This window comes from Podarcis cretensis, assembly GCF_951804945.1.
Source record: "Podarcis cretensis genome assembly, chromosome: 12".
NCBI lineage: Eukaryota > Metazoa > Chordata > Lepidosauria > Squamata > Lacertidae > Podarcis > Podarcis cretensis.
The window spans coordinates 54,964,844-54,982,080 of NC_137181.1; the positions used below are offsets into that span (position 1 = coordinate 54,964,844).

The 17,237-nt window shown below is 43.5% G+C and overlaps 1 long non-coding RNA gene across 1 annotated transcript in view; it reads left to right on the forward strand.

The window, feature by feature from the left end:
* The window catches only part of LOC307199701, a 401,509-nt gene that overhangs the window by 14,452 nt on the left and 369,820 nt on the right, over window positions 1-17,237 (forward strand). The window lies entirely within an intron of this gene.

Sequence of the window (17,237 nt, forward strand, 5' to 3'; positions counted from 1 at the left end):
TAGCTCAGTTGGTAGAGAATGAGACTCTTAATCTCAGGGTTGTGTGTTTGAGCCCCACATTGGACTAGATGACCCTCGTGCTCCCTTCCAACTCTACAGTTTATGATTCCTCTCGTCTTGCCATCTAGCCCAGTGGGAAAGGCTGTAGGATGAAGTCAGCAGGCGAAACTGCCGCAAAGCCAAAGAACGCCTCCAAATCTAATCCAAAAACCGCCTCCTTTCATTTCGCACGGTGAAAGTTCACGGCAGCTCCGGCAGGGCCTCATCAGCATCCAAATTCGGATTTTTGCCAGAACTCCCTGCAATCTAATATGGAAATGAGCTGCTGGCCTTGATATTGTGTCATTTCTTCTGAATGGGATCACCTGCACCCATCTATCCTGGGAGGACATTTCAAACAGAGTTAGCTCCTTAAACCTTCTAATTAAAATGAGAAATCCCCAGGCCTCCATGACTCAGCCTCAGAAAAAAAGATTATTAGGAATTTAATAGGGAAACTATCGCATCTCAGACCATCTGTGACCCAGTGCTCCATTAGAATTTAAAGAAAACTGAAGGAGGGAGGTGTGTGAGCCAATACATGCCTTAGGAGTACTTTGCCGGCGATGCAATAAATCAACATAGTTAGAGTACAGCCTTTTTCAGATTTAATTACTGTTACATAATTATTAGCAAAGCAGCCTCCTCTGAAACTGTAAAACTCATTACATCAAAAATCCCCAAGCTCCAGATGGAATTTATGAACTACTTACTTTCTTTCTGACTCTGGGAAAAATGTTGGGGAATATATTCCCATTTTGTCTTCCTTGGGGTGTGTGTGTTTGTGCGTGTGTGAGTGTGCGCGCGCACGCACACACACCTAATTGCACACATGGAATTTCTGTGAGCCATTCTGGAGTCTTAACACAATGCTAGTCTATGATCTCTCTCTCTCTCTCTCTCTCTCTCTCTCTCTCTCTCTCTCGGTGCCAGATTGGGAGCTCTGTAAATGGGGAATAGCTCTCCCGCTGGCACACTGTACACAAACCCCTCACACCTTTCCTTGTCTTAATAGGAAAGCCATGGAGCAAGACAATGGATTGATCTCCAGGGGGCTACCACCTTCTAATCCAAGGGTGAGCCGTTTCGAAAACCAGCCAGGGGCCTGCACAAGCTCTGCCAAAGAGAGCTATCTGGGAAGTTGGCCAAATGAGTGTGTCTCCCAGCTACTGCCAGTTCCTAGCCTACTTGGAAAGGTTTAACAGCCAGATCCAGGTTCTCAGATGGTATGGAAGCTGCGGGCAAGTTGCCGTGCTCTCAACACACACACTTCTGCTGTTGTAGGTGTTCAGCAGGCATTCAAGTGGTCGTGGCCAATGGGCCCCAACAGAAGAACCCCTGTTTGATGTTGTGTTTAGAGAGATGTTCCTGGACTGATCAACATGTCCATACTTTGATCCAGACGCCATTCGTAAGCTTCTGTTAATAGGATGTAACTTTTCTGCTTGCTAATTTTGATCGCAGGCGATGGTGTGTGTGGCTGATTTTCCCCTCCATCTTTTAGAGCTCTGCTGACACAGCTGATAATTGTTATACTGTTGCTCCACTAGGCACCCTGGTCTCAGGCCCAAAGCAGGACAAGTTTTGGTAGCTGTGGCAATGGAAATTTCCTGCCAGACCTTGTTGGCATCTCCATCTTCGATTGGCAGGTCAACCAACATGGACACCTTGCTGCAGTTCCACTTTGGCCAACGTGCGTTGTTCTCCTTCACCAGTCTCAGTGGGCTTCACCAGGGGCACATCACACATGGCTCATAGCTTAGAGCCTTATCTATGCTTCTGCTCAACTGGGCTTTAAGTTAGGATTCAGTCTCTTCTTGTTGCCCAGAACCACGATGTTGTGGCATCCTTGATATAGGGCCAAGACTGAAGAGGGAAGCGAAACTCTATGGTTTATTTTGGACTCTCCCATGTTTGTTTCCTACATATTTTGCAATCTACATATACAATTGTTGTTGTTTAGTCGTGTCCAACTCTTCGTGACCCCATGGACCAGAGCATGCCAGGCACTCCTGTCTTCCACTGCCTTGCGCAGTTTGGTCAAACTCATGCTGGTAGCTTCGAGAACACTGTCCCACCATCTCGTCCTCTGTCGTCCCCTTCTCCTTGTGCCCTCCATCTTTCCCAACATCAGGGTCTTTTCCAGGGAGTCTTCTCTTCTCATGAGGTGGCCAAAGTATTGGAGCCTCAGCTTCAGGATCTGTCCTTCCAGTGAGCACTCAGAACTGATTTCCTTAAGAATGGAGAGGTTGATATACAATAGTATATCATATACAATAGTATTTGAAAAATATGGTTCTGTTCATTTTTTATGTACAATTCTGATTTCAAAAATAACAAAATAATCTTGAATAACAAAACAAAAAAACCCCTCATGTGTGTGTGTGTATGTGTACACACACACACACACAGTGGTTCCTCGGGTTGCAGACGCTTCAGGTTATACGATTTCGGGTTGTGCACCGCGCCAAACCTGGAAATACTGGAACAAGTACCGCATGTGCAGAAGTGCTGTATTGCAACCCACACGTGCGCAGACATGGCGTTGCAGGTTGCAAACGCTGTGGGTTGTGAACGTGCCTCCCACACGGATCACGTTCACAAACCAAGGTTCCACTGTACCGTATTTTTCTGTGTATAAGACTATAATTCCCCCCTATTTTTTCAAGCTTAAAATTGGGGTTGTCTTATACATGGATAGTGCATATGAGGGATTTCTTTTGTTTGGAGTTATACACGAAAAAATATGGTATATATAAAACAAAAAATGGCTTTATTAAAATTTAACAAATATAAAATATAAATGAACATAGGCCAACTGTAAAGTGCTGCTCTTCTCTCTCTCTCACTCACTCTCTATAGAGAGAAACATATTTATTACAATTTATTTATTTGTTTATTTAAAATCAGTGTACATAGGCCAATTCGAATATGCAGTGTTACAACATTACCAAAACTTGTTTTGATACAGAGTCTTCATCACTGGACCGAATGCATTTGGCTAATATTGAATTTACCTGTTAATGGCTTTAATAGCAGAGTGTTCGTTTATATTTGATATTCATTTAATTGTAATAATAATCTCTCTCTCTGTCTCTTTCAACACACACACACACATTCTTATATACACACGTAAATATCCTTAACTTGGGGTGTTGTTGGGGTTTTTTGGTTACTGCTCATTTTTATACCAAACTAAAAACAAGATGGGGACGTGACCTAGCAGCTCAGCTGATCATTGTATTTTTTTCTGATACTTTCTTGCTTGCTTATAGTTCAGTGCTTTTTTCCTAATCAGAAGGGATGATTTTGGTATATTGCCATTTGCTGGTATTTTGACGTTACCTTGATTCTTGAATTGTGTACTTTTAGTTATATTTCAAATTGCTAACGGGATTACAATGTAATCTGTGTTGTTGTTGTTTTTCCATCTCCATGCGCTGTAAATTGCCCTGAACACAGGAAAGTAAAAAGGTGGCGTACAAATGGAAAATGAATTGGAAAATGCATTAGTGAAGGAAACGTGAGCTGGAGTGGGGTCCCTCAAAGGCAATGGCAGCAGAGGTGCCTGGCAAAAAAGGATTTTTTTTAAAAAAACAAATGACCAATATTTGACAGCAGCCCATTCACTTCTGATTGAAACACACACAAGTCCCAGGATTGGACCGTTCTGAACTTATTTATTACAGTCACACCTCAGGATGAGCGCGTCCGAGTTGCGCTCCGTGGTAACCCGGAAGTAACTTGTGGTAACCCGGAAGCGTGTTACTTCTGTGTTTCGCGCATGCGCAGACGCTCAAAATGACGTCACGTGCATGCGCAGAAGCCTCTCAATATAAGACTCCTGGTAAGGTCCCTTCTTGTCCCTCTTAAAAAGAATAGACACAACAGTCTTATTAAAGTCAATATAAAAGAAGTTTACTCTCAACCATTCAGTTCCCAGCTGGATCCCTGAAGGCAGACTTAGGTTACAAAACTATATACACGTGTGGAACTATTCCATAAGGGAGTTTGTTAGTAAGTGACTGCGACCAGGCAGTCACTTCTGCTAACACATGGAAAAGCAAAATGGAGAAGAGACAAAGGAAGGAGCTGTGCTCCCTTGCCCAGGTTAGGCCTCACACAGACACATGCAGAGGAAGTTTGTCACAGCTCAGGAGGAATCAGGAAGTTTTTCTCCTGGCTGGTACAAAGCATCTCCTAGCATGTTCACTCTAGGAATGATTTACTTGACAGCTATGTGTTTCACATCCCACAAGAACCCTTATAAGAATTTATGTTGTTTGTTGTTTAGTCATTTAGTCGTGTCCGACTCTTCGTGACCCCATGGACCAGAGCATGACGGGCACTCCTGTCTTCCACTGCCTTGCGCAGTTTGGTCAAACTCATGCTGGTAGCTTCGAGAACACTGTCCAACCATCTCGTCCTCTGTCATCTCCTTCTCTTTGTGCCCTCCATCTTTCCCAACATCAGGGTCTTTTCCAGGGAGTCTTCTCTTCTCATGACGTGGCCAAAGTATTGGAGCCTCAGCTTCACGATCTGTCCTTCCAGTGAGCACTCAGGGCTGATTTCCTTCAGAATGGATAGGTTTGATCTTCTTGCAGTCCATGGGACTCTCAAGAATCTTCTCCAACACCATAATTCAAAAGCATCAATTCTTTGGCGATCAGCCTTCTTTATGGTCCAGCTCTCACTTCCATACATCACTACTGGGAAAACCATCGCTTTAACTATACAGAGAATTTATAGGCTGTTATTAATCCGTGTTATGCAATCCTTTATCTATTCATGAAATTATTACCTTTCCTTTCGGTGCAACACTTGCCTGCCTTGCCATTCGCTCACTTCACAATAGTGAGATGCCACATTGAGGCGTCCCTGTTTTTCTGGTACATGCATGGCTGTAGAGTCCGCTTGCTCTCTCAGCAGAGACAAGTCTCGTGCAGAGAGCATTAGACAACAACAAAGGCTAGAGCCAAAGAGCTCGGCTTCTCCCAAAGTAGAGAGAATCTTGATCTGACTGCAAGCTTTTCAACGGAGCAAAGCAACTCCCACCAGCTCATGCTCTTAGGCTGGCAGTAGCAGCTGTCTCTTACCATTATGCCCTCAGGAAGCAGTGGCATTTGCCAGCAACTCCCTCTGTGTCTAACTCATTTCCTGCATTCTGCACCTTCATTTGCATAATCAACTGGTCCTTATGCCTCAAGAAAATCGAGGAGAAGCATCTGAGGAATATGTTGCTAGAAATGAAGTTTTAAAAACATCACACCAGGAGGTGCAGGCACGAAGCCTCATTATATTCCCCACAGGTCTGCGAACTCATGAGAACAGCACAGACAAAAGAGAGGCTGACAACCTCTTTTCAGCGGAGACACCCGAGAACACACATTGTCTGCAAGTTCAACCTGTTTATGGTTCTGCTTCTCCCTTCCTCCTTAAGAAGAACTGCAATGTGAGATTATTATAGAAGGTTGTTTCTTTTTTTAAAATTCTTTCTTTCTTTCTTTCTTTCTTTCTTTCTTTCTTTCTTTCTTTCTTTCTTGTTGTTTTCCCCCCTTCTGTCCCTCTTTCCTGAAGCCATGGTCCATGACAACTGCATTCACATTTTCTTCACAAAGGCGAACAGTGTTGGTTACTTTTGCAGGAGTTGATCAGATGTGCACACCCTGGGGTGCTAACTTGAATAAAATATTTTTTGGGGGGGGAGATTAGCCCCACCCCACATAACTGACCACATGACACCGCACACACACACACCATTTGAATGGCAATGCCCATCAGGGGTATTTTGTATTTTTTTTTGGGGGGGGGTTCCCTCAAATATTTGAGGGACGTTGGCCCCTATATCACTTCTTTCTTCTGTTGACTCATGCCTTTGGCTGTGGAGCGTGTCCCCCTCTTTTTTTGCCACAAGAAAGGTTTCACTGAACAAAACAATGTGAAGATATCCTAGATTAAACAGGCCACAATTTTATTTAAAAGGAATGTAGGGTACTAGCTATTGAGACACCCAAGAAACTTGAAAAATCAACGTCAACTGTAGTGTGGCTCCAAAAGTGCACCATAAGAGGAGCTCAAATGGATCAGGACAAAGGTCCGTCTAGTACCATAGTGGCTATTTTTTTTGCCTCTGGGAAGCCAAAACCTTAGCATTACAACAATCTCCCACTTGTGTTCCCCAGCTACTGGCATCCAGAGACACTCTGTCTGAAACTATAGATGATAAGATAACCACCATCACTAGTTGCAATGGCGTTTTGGGGAGTTTTTTGGTTGTAATGGTACTCACCACTATGCAATACCACCACCTATTTCTTTTGCTGTCTGTGGCAGCCATTTTGTGCTGGCACCCACAGAATTTTGATATGAGTATCAGCGCCTCATTTTTTTAAAATGACGAGTAGCCACTGATAACCTTATTCTGCGTGAATTTATCTAATCCTTCTTTAAAGCAAGCCAAAGCTGGCAGGCTTTGGTTGCAAATTCTGTAGCTTAACTTTGTGTCACGTGAAGAATTACTCCCTTTTGTCCGTCTTGCTTTTCCCACCATTCAACCCCAAATGTTGCTCTAGTCCCATGATCCTTTGCTCTAGTCCCATGATCATTTGGGTTGTCCTTTCCTGCACCTTTCCCAGCTCCACAAAAACGTATAAAAGCACTTATTTATTTATTTGTTTATTTCCTCCACAAGATCAGGGGGCCATCACAACACAAGTCCGACTATAGTTTAGTCAGAGTTGGATCTACTGTTTGGCAGACTGAGGTGGCTGATTTGGGATATGAGAGGGAAGCAAATTTTACTAGTTATTTAATTTAGGATTTTTATTGCTAGGGAATAGGAGAGGGATCCGGGAGATTTTACTTGCCCCAGGTGCCAAAATAACTTGCCCAGCCTTTGGTGCTACTCATCTTGAGCTAGACAGCAAAGGAGACTTTACAGATGTAAAGTCTTGGGGATGTTGTGAGAAACTGAGTCTAACTATGTATCAAAGCAAACAGCCACACTCATTCTTTGCTAGCAAATTCATGGTGTTTTCACACAGCCTGGCATGATATAAGGAGAGCAGTTCCTTTCTTGACCAGTGTGAACATTGAACATGCTGACATTAATGTTAACGATTTTCGGTTTGGAAACTGCCATGGTAATTTAGAGTTCTGGGCCTGGTATCTCTCCATCCTCTACTCAGGCATGCAACATGAGCTGTAACAGTTCCGGGATAGCCACTTCCGAGCTGGGGAGGAGGTGGGGTTGCGGGCCCACCCCCTCCCCACACACGCGGGGGCTGGGGAATAGTAGGGGAATCCTCGGGCGCGTCACCACCCCAGCCAGCCAATCGACGGGCTGGGGAGGCGTGGCCTAACACATTTAAGGCTGGCACGCCCAGGGACCGCCCTCTCTTCCCCATTCCAGCTGCTTCGGTTTCCCATCCCGCCCTCCCTTAGGTTTAGTTAGCCCTGACCTTGCTATGGACTACGGTTGGTCGTCGCAAGGGGCCTGGTAGGAATTTTTCCACTTGGCAAATTTCCAGCCATTTGGTTTTTTTGCCTACCTCATAGCAAATGTCACAACTTCCTCGGTATTGGCGGTTAGGCATTGGCAGAGGGTTATTGTTATGCAAATGAAGGGGGGAAGGAAGCACCATCACCTTCCCCCAAGGTGAAGGGTAGTCTGGTAAAGGACTCCGGGGGGCGTTGCCCTGTCCGAAGCCTATGGAGGTGTGGGCCTAAGGCACGCCCCCAAGCGGTGACACCCAGGGGATCCTAGTTGGCGTACTTCAACAGGACTCCCCCAGCTGGTGGTTAACCCTTCCCGGTCTTCATGCAATTGGGCTGAAGCCAGGTAGTCGATAGGAACCAATGCCTAAGGCCAATACCTCTCAATTCTTGTAATCAATAAAGTTGTGGCCTTTTACGCCCATTAACCTTAAATAATGTGTCCTGTGTCTTCATTTCAAAAGGGGGGAGGGGACTCACCACGCAAACATTACAGCCAGACAAAGCTCCAGGATGTGTACAGTCATGCCTTGTGTTACGTTTGCTTCATTTTACGTTATTTCAGGTTACGTCCCGCGGTGACCTGGAAGTACCGGAAAGGGTTACTTCCGGGTTTCGCCGCTCACGCATGCGCACAAGTGCTAAATTGTGCTTCGTGCATGCGCATAAGACCAAATCATGCCACACACCTGCGCAGATATGGCGCTTCAGGTTGAGCTCTTTTCATGTTGTGATAGGGCCTCCGGAACAGATCCCGTACACAACCAGAGGCACCACTGTACAAGAGGATCACCCCAGAGGGAGGTTGTGACTTGGTTATAATTTTGAGGGACGAAAACAGAGGGCTGGGAAGCCACATGCAGCCTTGGTGTCTGAGGTTCCCCACCAGCACCTGAATACATGTGAAAATTCGCAATTGAACTGCGCTGAAATGGCTTTTCAAAATTTGCTACAGTATATGCGGGTTGCAAAATTGCACAACGGAGAGATTTCACTTGCTATTCTTTGTCTGAAAAATTCTGGGCCTCTTAATATTGAACGAAACTCTAAATAACTCTAAATGTGGATTTAGAATGAAAATCTTTAGTTCATGATGCTGGATGAACAAAACAGTGTTCTACGAGACAATGACTGGGAGGAATAGCGGCCGAGGCTATTGCTTCCGTCATCAATACGAAAATAATATGCTATGACATTAAAACTGGATCCGTTGTTGCACCCAAAATTAATGGATGGTGAAACCAAAATGAGATGCCATTTTGCCAAATATTCTCCCTGGGGAAGGGCAGAAGTTCTCCAGCAGTACAAGAGAACCTCAGAAAAAAAGGAAGGAAAATGCCTGAAAATTGTTTGCTGAGAAATTTTTGGATCAGCCCATTTTTTTCTCAAATTGGCAGAGGAGAGTGAAGCAGTCCATATGTACCACAGAACTGCCTGGGCACCTCTGAGACCCATTTGTACACTGGAGCTGCTGAATCGTGGCAAAGTGTATTTGGAACCCATTCAAATCAGTGGTTAATTTGTCATTGAATCCAACGGGAAGTGGATTAACCATGGGGTGTCTGCTGCAAACTCCCTCTTAAGACAATAGAAACCCAGCCACTTAGATCAATGGTTTCTCTGTCGAGCTATAACAATGTGCACAAGACCTCAACTTTCTTTTCATGGTTAATAAACATTTATTTTAGACCACAATTGCAATAAATGCTTGCAGACTGAACATGCCTATGAGACTACTCTGCTGATGGCTCTATGGAATGACCAGGATTCTAAATCTACCGCCATATGGAATCTCACTGTGCCTATTAAATTGTGTACAGCAGTGTTAACAGCAGATTGATTTGTGGCTGCAAGTAATAAATGAATTATATTAATTTTGTAGCTGCAAGCTAATTTCTCCAGAATTACTTTTTAATAACTGGCATCGTGTTCACTGGTGAGATTTAAATACATTTAAGACCACATTTTTGTGAGGTTTTAAAAAACATATATACATATATAAAGCATTATGAGATTATCATTTATGAGAGCTCAGATCTTATTTAATAACTCCCTCACGTCTGAAAAAAAAACAGGTTGAGATCAAACGTTTTACGTTTGCAAGGGGGACTTGAGGCAAAATTACCCCTCTGTGTTGTGAAGAGCAGAAGTAAACTTTGTCTACAGTAAGAAAAGCTTGGGAAAAATCAGTTTTCTCTGTGTTTTAAAGAGCTAGGTCTTCCACACAGCTAAATTGGCTCTGATTGTGTCCAGTGTTGGGCTTTCCCCAGAGGTGATTTCCTGCAATATAGATTCAGTAACTGTATGGCTGTATTGAGTTGTCAGTCACTCTATTCTTAACATTTTCTTCGCACAGATACAATTGCACTGGAGAGCAAGAGTGCATTGCATCTTGAAAACCAGCAGTTTCCTGATCAAAAGAAAAGAGTTGGCAGCTCTGTATGACAATGCTCTTGTCTATCATATAAGGGAGTGTTTTCTCATAAAGGCCGCTTCAATAAGAAGTTCCTTGCTTTGGGTCCAGACCCAGACAGGACCTTTTCCATCCTGGATCTCACTTTCTGGTCCTATTTGTTCACAGAGAACAGCTTTAGCTCTCTCTAGCAAATCGACATTCGACATAACCATTGATTGCTGTATAAATGCATTGGTGATGCACTATAGATAACGTCTGAACTCTTTGGGATTTTGATTAGATTATAGATACTGTATCTTTTTTATATTGCACATCATTTTTTAAATAGTAATTTCCACCTCATGGGATGCGGGTGGCGCTGTGGGTAAAACCTCAGCGCCTAGGACTTGCCGATCGTATGGTCGGCGGTTCGAATCCCCGCGGCGGGGTGAGCTCCCGTCGTTCGGTCCCAGCTCCTGCCCACCTAGCAGTTCGAATGCACTCTTAAGTGCAAGTAGATAAATAGGTATCGCTTTATAGCGGGAAGCTAAATGGCGTTTCCGTGTGCTGCGCTGGTGCAGGCTCGCCAGAGCAGCTTCGTCACGCTGGCCACGTAACCCGGAAATGTCTCCGGACAGTGCTGGCCCCCGGCCTCTTAAGCGAGATGGGCGCGCAACCCCAGAGTCGGACATGACTGGCCCGTACGGGCAGGGGTACCTTTCCCTTTACCTTATACCTTTTAATTTCCACCTAGAATTTGTATAACCTGTGCAAAATGTAACTAGATAATGTGGCTGCATTCTAAGGTTCATTGCATTTTATTCTTAAAGGGGGGAAGAGAAGGATAAGCCAGACATACCCCTTTTAATATGTATTGAAGTTACCATACTTTTCCATGTATAAATGACGTTTTTTTCAGATCAAATCATCTCAAAAATTGGGGTTCGTCTCATACATGGATAGTGCAGAGTGGGGAAGTGGGATTGGTTCCTGTTGCTGCAGCAAATGGCCAGGTGATTGGTGGCTGCTGTTGGCGAGCGGGCAGAGGATTTTTGCTTCCGCGATCCACCCCCCCCCAAAAAAAAGCTCAACAACTCTTGGCAACTTCCCCCCATTTTCTGATTTTTGAGTCCCCCAAAATAGGGGCGTCTTATACATGGGGTGTGTGTGTGTTATACACAGAAAAATATGGTATATTTTGCATGCATGGATCATCATACGTAAGCCACATAACAGGAAGGGCAAGTCTTCCAGAGCATTGGCCAGTGGTGTGTAGCGGACTTTTTGTAGGGGAACCTGCAGAGCCAGACATCACATGTGTGAGCATCATGCCTCCCAGGCTTTGGAAAGGAGGCAACTCGATGACCAAATACAATGATACGATATCAATATACACTCTTTATATAATATGAAATATATGAAATCGCATAAACAGAAAACTTATGAATCTCTGAAAGTCACAAAATATGCACTCTTAATGGATTCTCTTGAAAACATCAAACCAAATAAACATAAATCTTATAAGTCTCTGAAACAGTGGGTATATCCGGAATCACTGTTCATAATGTCTGTTTGCAAACTACTTCGGCAGAATTGGACACCATAAACAAAGCTTCCCAGCCTGTTTTCACCAGATAAGAATCTGATATATTGCTTCTTTCAGAGAAGCATAGTCTTCAAAGGCTTTCCGAGACTTATAAGACTTATGTTTATTTGGTTTTATGTTTTCAAGAGAATAATAATAATAATAATAATAATAATAATAATAATAATAATAATTTATTATTTATACCCCGCCCATCTGGCTGAGTTTCCCCAGCCACTCTGGGCTGCTCCCAATCAAGTGTGAAAAACAATACAGCGTTACATATTAAAAACTTCCCTGAACATTAAGAATCCATTAAGAGTGCATATTTTGTGACTTTCAGAGATTCATAAGTTTTCTGTTTATGTGATTTCATATATTTCATATTATATAAAGAGTGTATATTGACATCGTATCATTGTGTTTGGTCGTCGAGTTGCCTTGGATATTACTGACTATTGTTTGCAACACTGGCGTTAAATTGTTTGGTTACCTATTTGGAAAGGAGGCGCCAGGCCTCTGACAGAACATTGGAGCCCTGCTAGGGCTTTGCGAAGCTGGCAGGAGAGCTCTTGGATCCCATTGGAGCATCGTGCCTCCCTGCCTAAACGGGCAGAAGTTTTCCGGGCTTTGGGAAAGTGGCTCCAGACTTTAATACTCTAATTTCCCAGGAACATTTAGGGGACAAGCCTCGTCCCCCTAGTCCACTGACTGCACACCACTGGTACAGCTACTTTGGCGCCTTGTTCTGGAGACAGGAGGGAAGCCCTCTCATTCACTCATAGCTATTTTTTCAGTAGTGATGTATGGAAGTGAGAGCTGGACCATAAAGAAGGCTGATCACCGAAGAATTGATGCTTTTGAATTATGGTGTTGGAGGAGACTCTTGAGAGTCCCATGGACTGCAAAAAGATCAAACCTATCCATTCTAAAGGAACTCAGCCCTGAGTGCTCACTGGAAGGACAAATCCTGAAGCTGAGGCTCCAATACTTTGGCCACCTCATGAGCAGAGAAGACTCCCTGGTAAAGACCCTGATGATGGGAAAGGGCACAAGGAGAAGGGGACGACAGAGGACGAGATGGTTGGATAGTGTTGCCGAAGCTACCAGCATGAGTTTGACCAAACTGCAGGAGGCAGTGGAAGACAGGAGTGCCTGGCGTGCTCTGGTCCATGGGGTCATGAAGAGTCGGACACGACTAAACGACTAAACGACTAAAGAACAACAACATTTTTTCAGGAAGCTAATCTCTGGGCCTGTAGGATTCCACTTGGAAGACATTGCAGTTTTTAGACCACTTGTTTCAGCAGCACATAGCCTACTTCTTCCACCAGCCCTTTGACCTAGGGACAAATTGTGCAAAGGCACACATCTCTTTGCATCAAAAAGTGTATGTGTTCATCCTGCGTTGGTCATTGCAAGACATTCCCATCCAGCACCCGCTCTTTCTATAATTTTATCCTGTGTGTTCAACACTGTGATGTCCTTAGGGTGGCTTACATTAATGTGTGTGTGTGTGTGTGTGTGTGTGTGTGTCAGGGGAATACAGAGAAATAGCAGCAAAGCGCAACAGCCTAAACTCAGAGAGCATTGAAGAATAAAACATAGAACCTCTGCTTAGGAAGTTCAAAAGCTGGGGGAAACAAATAGGCTTTTGCCTACCAGTAACATTTAGTTTATTTATTTATTTTTCAAAATTGTTCGAAAGCATGTCAAAGTGCAAGTAGATAAATAGGTACTGCTCCGGCGGGAAGGTAAACAGCGTTTCCATGCACTGCTCTGATTTCGCCAGAAGCGGCTTAGTCATGCTGGCCACTTGACCCGGAAGCTGTACGCCGGCTCCCTCGGCCAATAAAGCGAGATGAGCGCCGCAACCTCAGAGTCAGTCACGACTGAACTTAACTTTACCTTTACCGTTTTATAGACTACTTAATTAAACAAAAAAAACCCCAAACCTCTACGTGGTTCACCCAAAATAGTATAAAATAATTATCAAAAATCATTAGGGTAGCCTTCAGGAAAAGGCAGGGCGTTCCAAAAGTGTTGCCATCTGAAGGCCCTCTCACCAGCTATCACCTACCATCCTTCAGAAATTGGGGATAAGACTGTGTGATGGCAATATCATGTCAGACTAGATAGGAGAAGCCACACCAGCAGATTTTTGGGTTCTAAGCCATGTAGGGCTTTAAAGGTACCTGTACTTTGAACTGAGACCGGGAGCCAACGAAGCTGGCAACTCTCTTCTCTCCCCTCTCTGCCTGGATTCCATAACTGTGGGTACTCTGAGCAGAACATGGGCTTCAGGGGAGAGCATGAGGCAAACACATGCCCACAGCCGTATCGGCGCAAGCTGCAAACACCAAGTCAAGTTATGAGGAACGGCTAAGGGAGCTGGGCATGTTTAGCCTGGAGAAGAGGAGGTTAAGGGGTGATATGATAGCCATGTTCAAATATATAAAAGGATGTCACAAAGAGGAGGGAGAAAGGTTGTTTTCTGCTGCTCCAGAGAAGCGGACACGGAGCAATGGTTCCAAACTACAAGAAAGAAGATTCCACCTAAACATTAGGAAGAACTTCCTGACAGTAAGAGCTGTTTGACAGTGGAATTTGCTGCCAAGGAGTGTGGTGGAGTCTCCTTCTTTGGAGGTCTTTAAGCAGAGGCTTGACAACCATATGTCAGGAGTGCTCTGATGGTGTTTCCTGCTTGGCAGGGGGTTGGACTCGATGACCCTTGTGGTCTCTTCCAACTCTATGATTCTATGATTCTAAGTTGCTGGGGGGAAGATCAGGAACATCCATTTTATCTTGAAGGTTTCTAAGATGGTTTGTATGTAGTGTCTGTGGGATATATGGGGAGGAACACAGAGCTTTGCATTCAGAAGATCTCATGTTCCATCTCTTGACATCTCCAGGTAAAAAGATATGGCAGCACATTGTGTGACTCTCTGCCTGGAGGGCCGATTCCAATCATATAGATAATATTGAGCAAGAGAGACAAATAGTCTGACCTGGTTTAAGGCAGCTTCCTGTGTTCCCCAACCTTCTAGTAGCTCAAGCACACACACACACACACACACACACACACACACATATAGTGGTACCTCTAGTTACGAACTTAATTGGTTCCGGAGGTCCGTTCTTAACCTGAAATTGTTCTTAACTAGAGGCATGCTTTTGCTAATGGGGCTTCTTGCTGCCGCTGCACCGCTGGCACACGATTTCCCTTCTCATCCTGGGGCAAAGTTCTCAACTTGAGGTAACTCTTCCAGGTTAGTGGAGTTTATGACCTGAAGTGTTTGTAACCTGAGGCGTTTGTAACTCGAGGTACCACTGTATTCTGAATTCAAGATTTGCTTTTAGGTTGTCTAGGAGTAAGAATTACTCAACCACAGAAGAGACTAGTCATGGGAATTTCCTGGGTTGGGGGGGCCAGTGAATTCTTCACTTTTGTTTGCTTGACTTAAATACCGGATAAATACAAGCTAGTCAGGGGTTCCTCTCTTTTCTTAATCTCTCCACACACACCCCCACCCCAGCAGAGCAAGAACAACACTGTGTTACCACTTCAAGACTATTCTACATCAGATTGTTGACATTTTAACCAGCAAGCTTTTCAAATGCAGAACATCTGAACCTGCCTTATATGGAGACAGATCATTGGCCTACTTTAGAGGCAGCAGCAATCCTAAGATCTCAAAGTCAGACCTGCTAACCTAATATCCTTTTCACCAGATATCCTAGGGATTGAACCTGTCACATGCAATTCTATCACCAAACTGCTTCCCCCTCTGATCTCAGTCGTGTTACTATGAAATATTATTAATGCATCTGAAGTACGGAATGTTTTTAAGCTACCACCCCCTTCACACAGAGGACCTGTTAACACCTGCATATTCATCACTTCTTGACTGCAACGTGATCCGAGCCACTGCAGATCCCACATCGTGGAAATACAGTTTTGTGTTACCTAAAGCACAATGCTTCTCCAACGGAAGTGGCTCAGACCCAGAATTGGGAGTTATGAAGTGTTAAGGAGGCATGTGGGGAGAGCAATTGATGCATATATGTGTTTGAGCCAGTCTTGAAAGATGTGCTGAGCTGAGTAGCTCAGTCAAGAATAGTATCAAGGGCTTAAGGAGGAACAATAACCAGACTCCGGCTTGTACTACTTGTGAGCCGCAAGCAAGTTGCAGCATACCAGCCCCACATTGAGGCCTGCCAGGGGTTGGATAAGTCCCCTACCCGGTTTTTAAAGGCCCCCCTAAAGCAAAAAGAGATGTATTGAGCCCCTGCTAGGCTATCTGGCTGGTGGGCTGCAAGCTAAGATAAAATATAGGATATCCCTACACAATTTCACTGAAAACCATTCTCCCAAATGGAGAACCAGCCATAGATAGAAACAAAGCGCAGAATACATAAACCCAGAAAATTTCCTAGATTTCTTAGCTTCTGATCTTGGGAATGCTACTTAATACCATAGATTCGGCATGTTTGAGATGGAATACTAAATAATGCCAGTGGCCCTAAGCACACATATATGAAAGTAAACTCTTCTGAAGTCATAGGACTAATGTCCAGATAAATCTGTGGTTTTTTTGGTGGGATCAGGCTGAAAGTGTCACAAAATTCTTGAGAAACCCAGCCAGATGGGCGGGGTATAAATAATAATTGCAGTAATCAGGGAAAATATTTTTCCACATTCTTCTCTTGCTGCTTTTTATGAACACTAGATGCAAAAATCAGTAAGCAACAGAATGTTTGCTGGACTTCCATGGGATATTTTGTAGAAACTGCTGGTTTTTCCACACCTCCCTCGCCTCATCCTCAGATTTCCTTTAATCAAGTCTTAAAAATTATTACTGAGAATAGATCGAGAATATAAAATATGTTAATCCAAAAACTGATCAGATGTAATCTCAATCCTGCACAGAAATATTTGTAAGCAATTTATCAAACTCAAGCATGGATGGGGTTTGCAGAGCAAAAGCTCTGTAGCTCACAATTTTTGTGGCGTCTTATCAATACAGTTCTCTCTATGGGCTGTTTGGAGCGATATTTACCTCCTTAGTGCTCCAGTCTTGAACACACTTACTTGGGATGTTTAATTGAATGGATCCAACTTCTCTCTGTGTCACACAAACTTCCTAAATAGTATGAACATAATAACATTGCACAAAAATAACAAGGCAGCCAAGGTCCGCTGATATGATCATACTGAATCAGTATGACACAGCTGACTTTATATCATAACTGATGGTGATGACTGAAAACATTTATGTTTTAATTGCATTTAAAAGAAGTAATGAAAAACACAGTTGTACATTCTAACAAACTTTACATGTGAAGGCAGAATAATACAAAAGGAGTGCAGATACCATATGGGATTTATAGTAAAAATGATGGATGCAAAACGGTGACAAAAAACTTCCAAAAATAATAGGTAGCCCCCGCCAGCAAATGTTTCAAATTTTAAGCTGAATAATTATCAATGATTACCACTCGTTTTATTTAGATGCACTTTCTTTTTTGTTGCATAGCTTAAAATATTGCTGCACCATCTCCACTATGTCTCATGATGCCTGCGACAGTTTTTCCTTAAACAAAAAAATTCAGGAGAGTTTTGTTTTTTTAAAAAAATCACCTCTTCTCCGTTACATAATATATCATTTCTAATTATTATAAATACATCAGTTTTTTTAAACTCATCTGATCTGAGTAGCATGC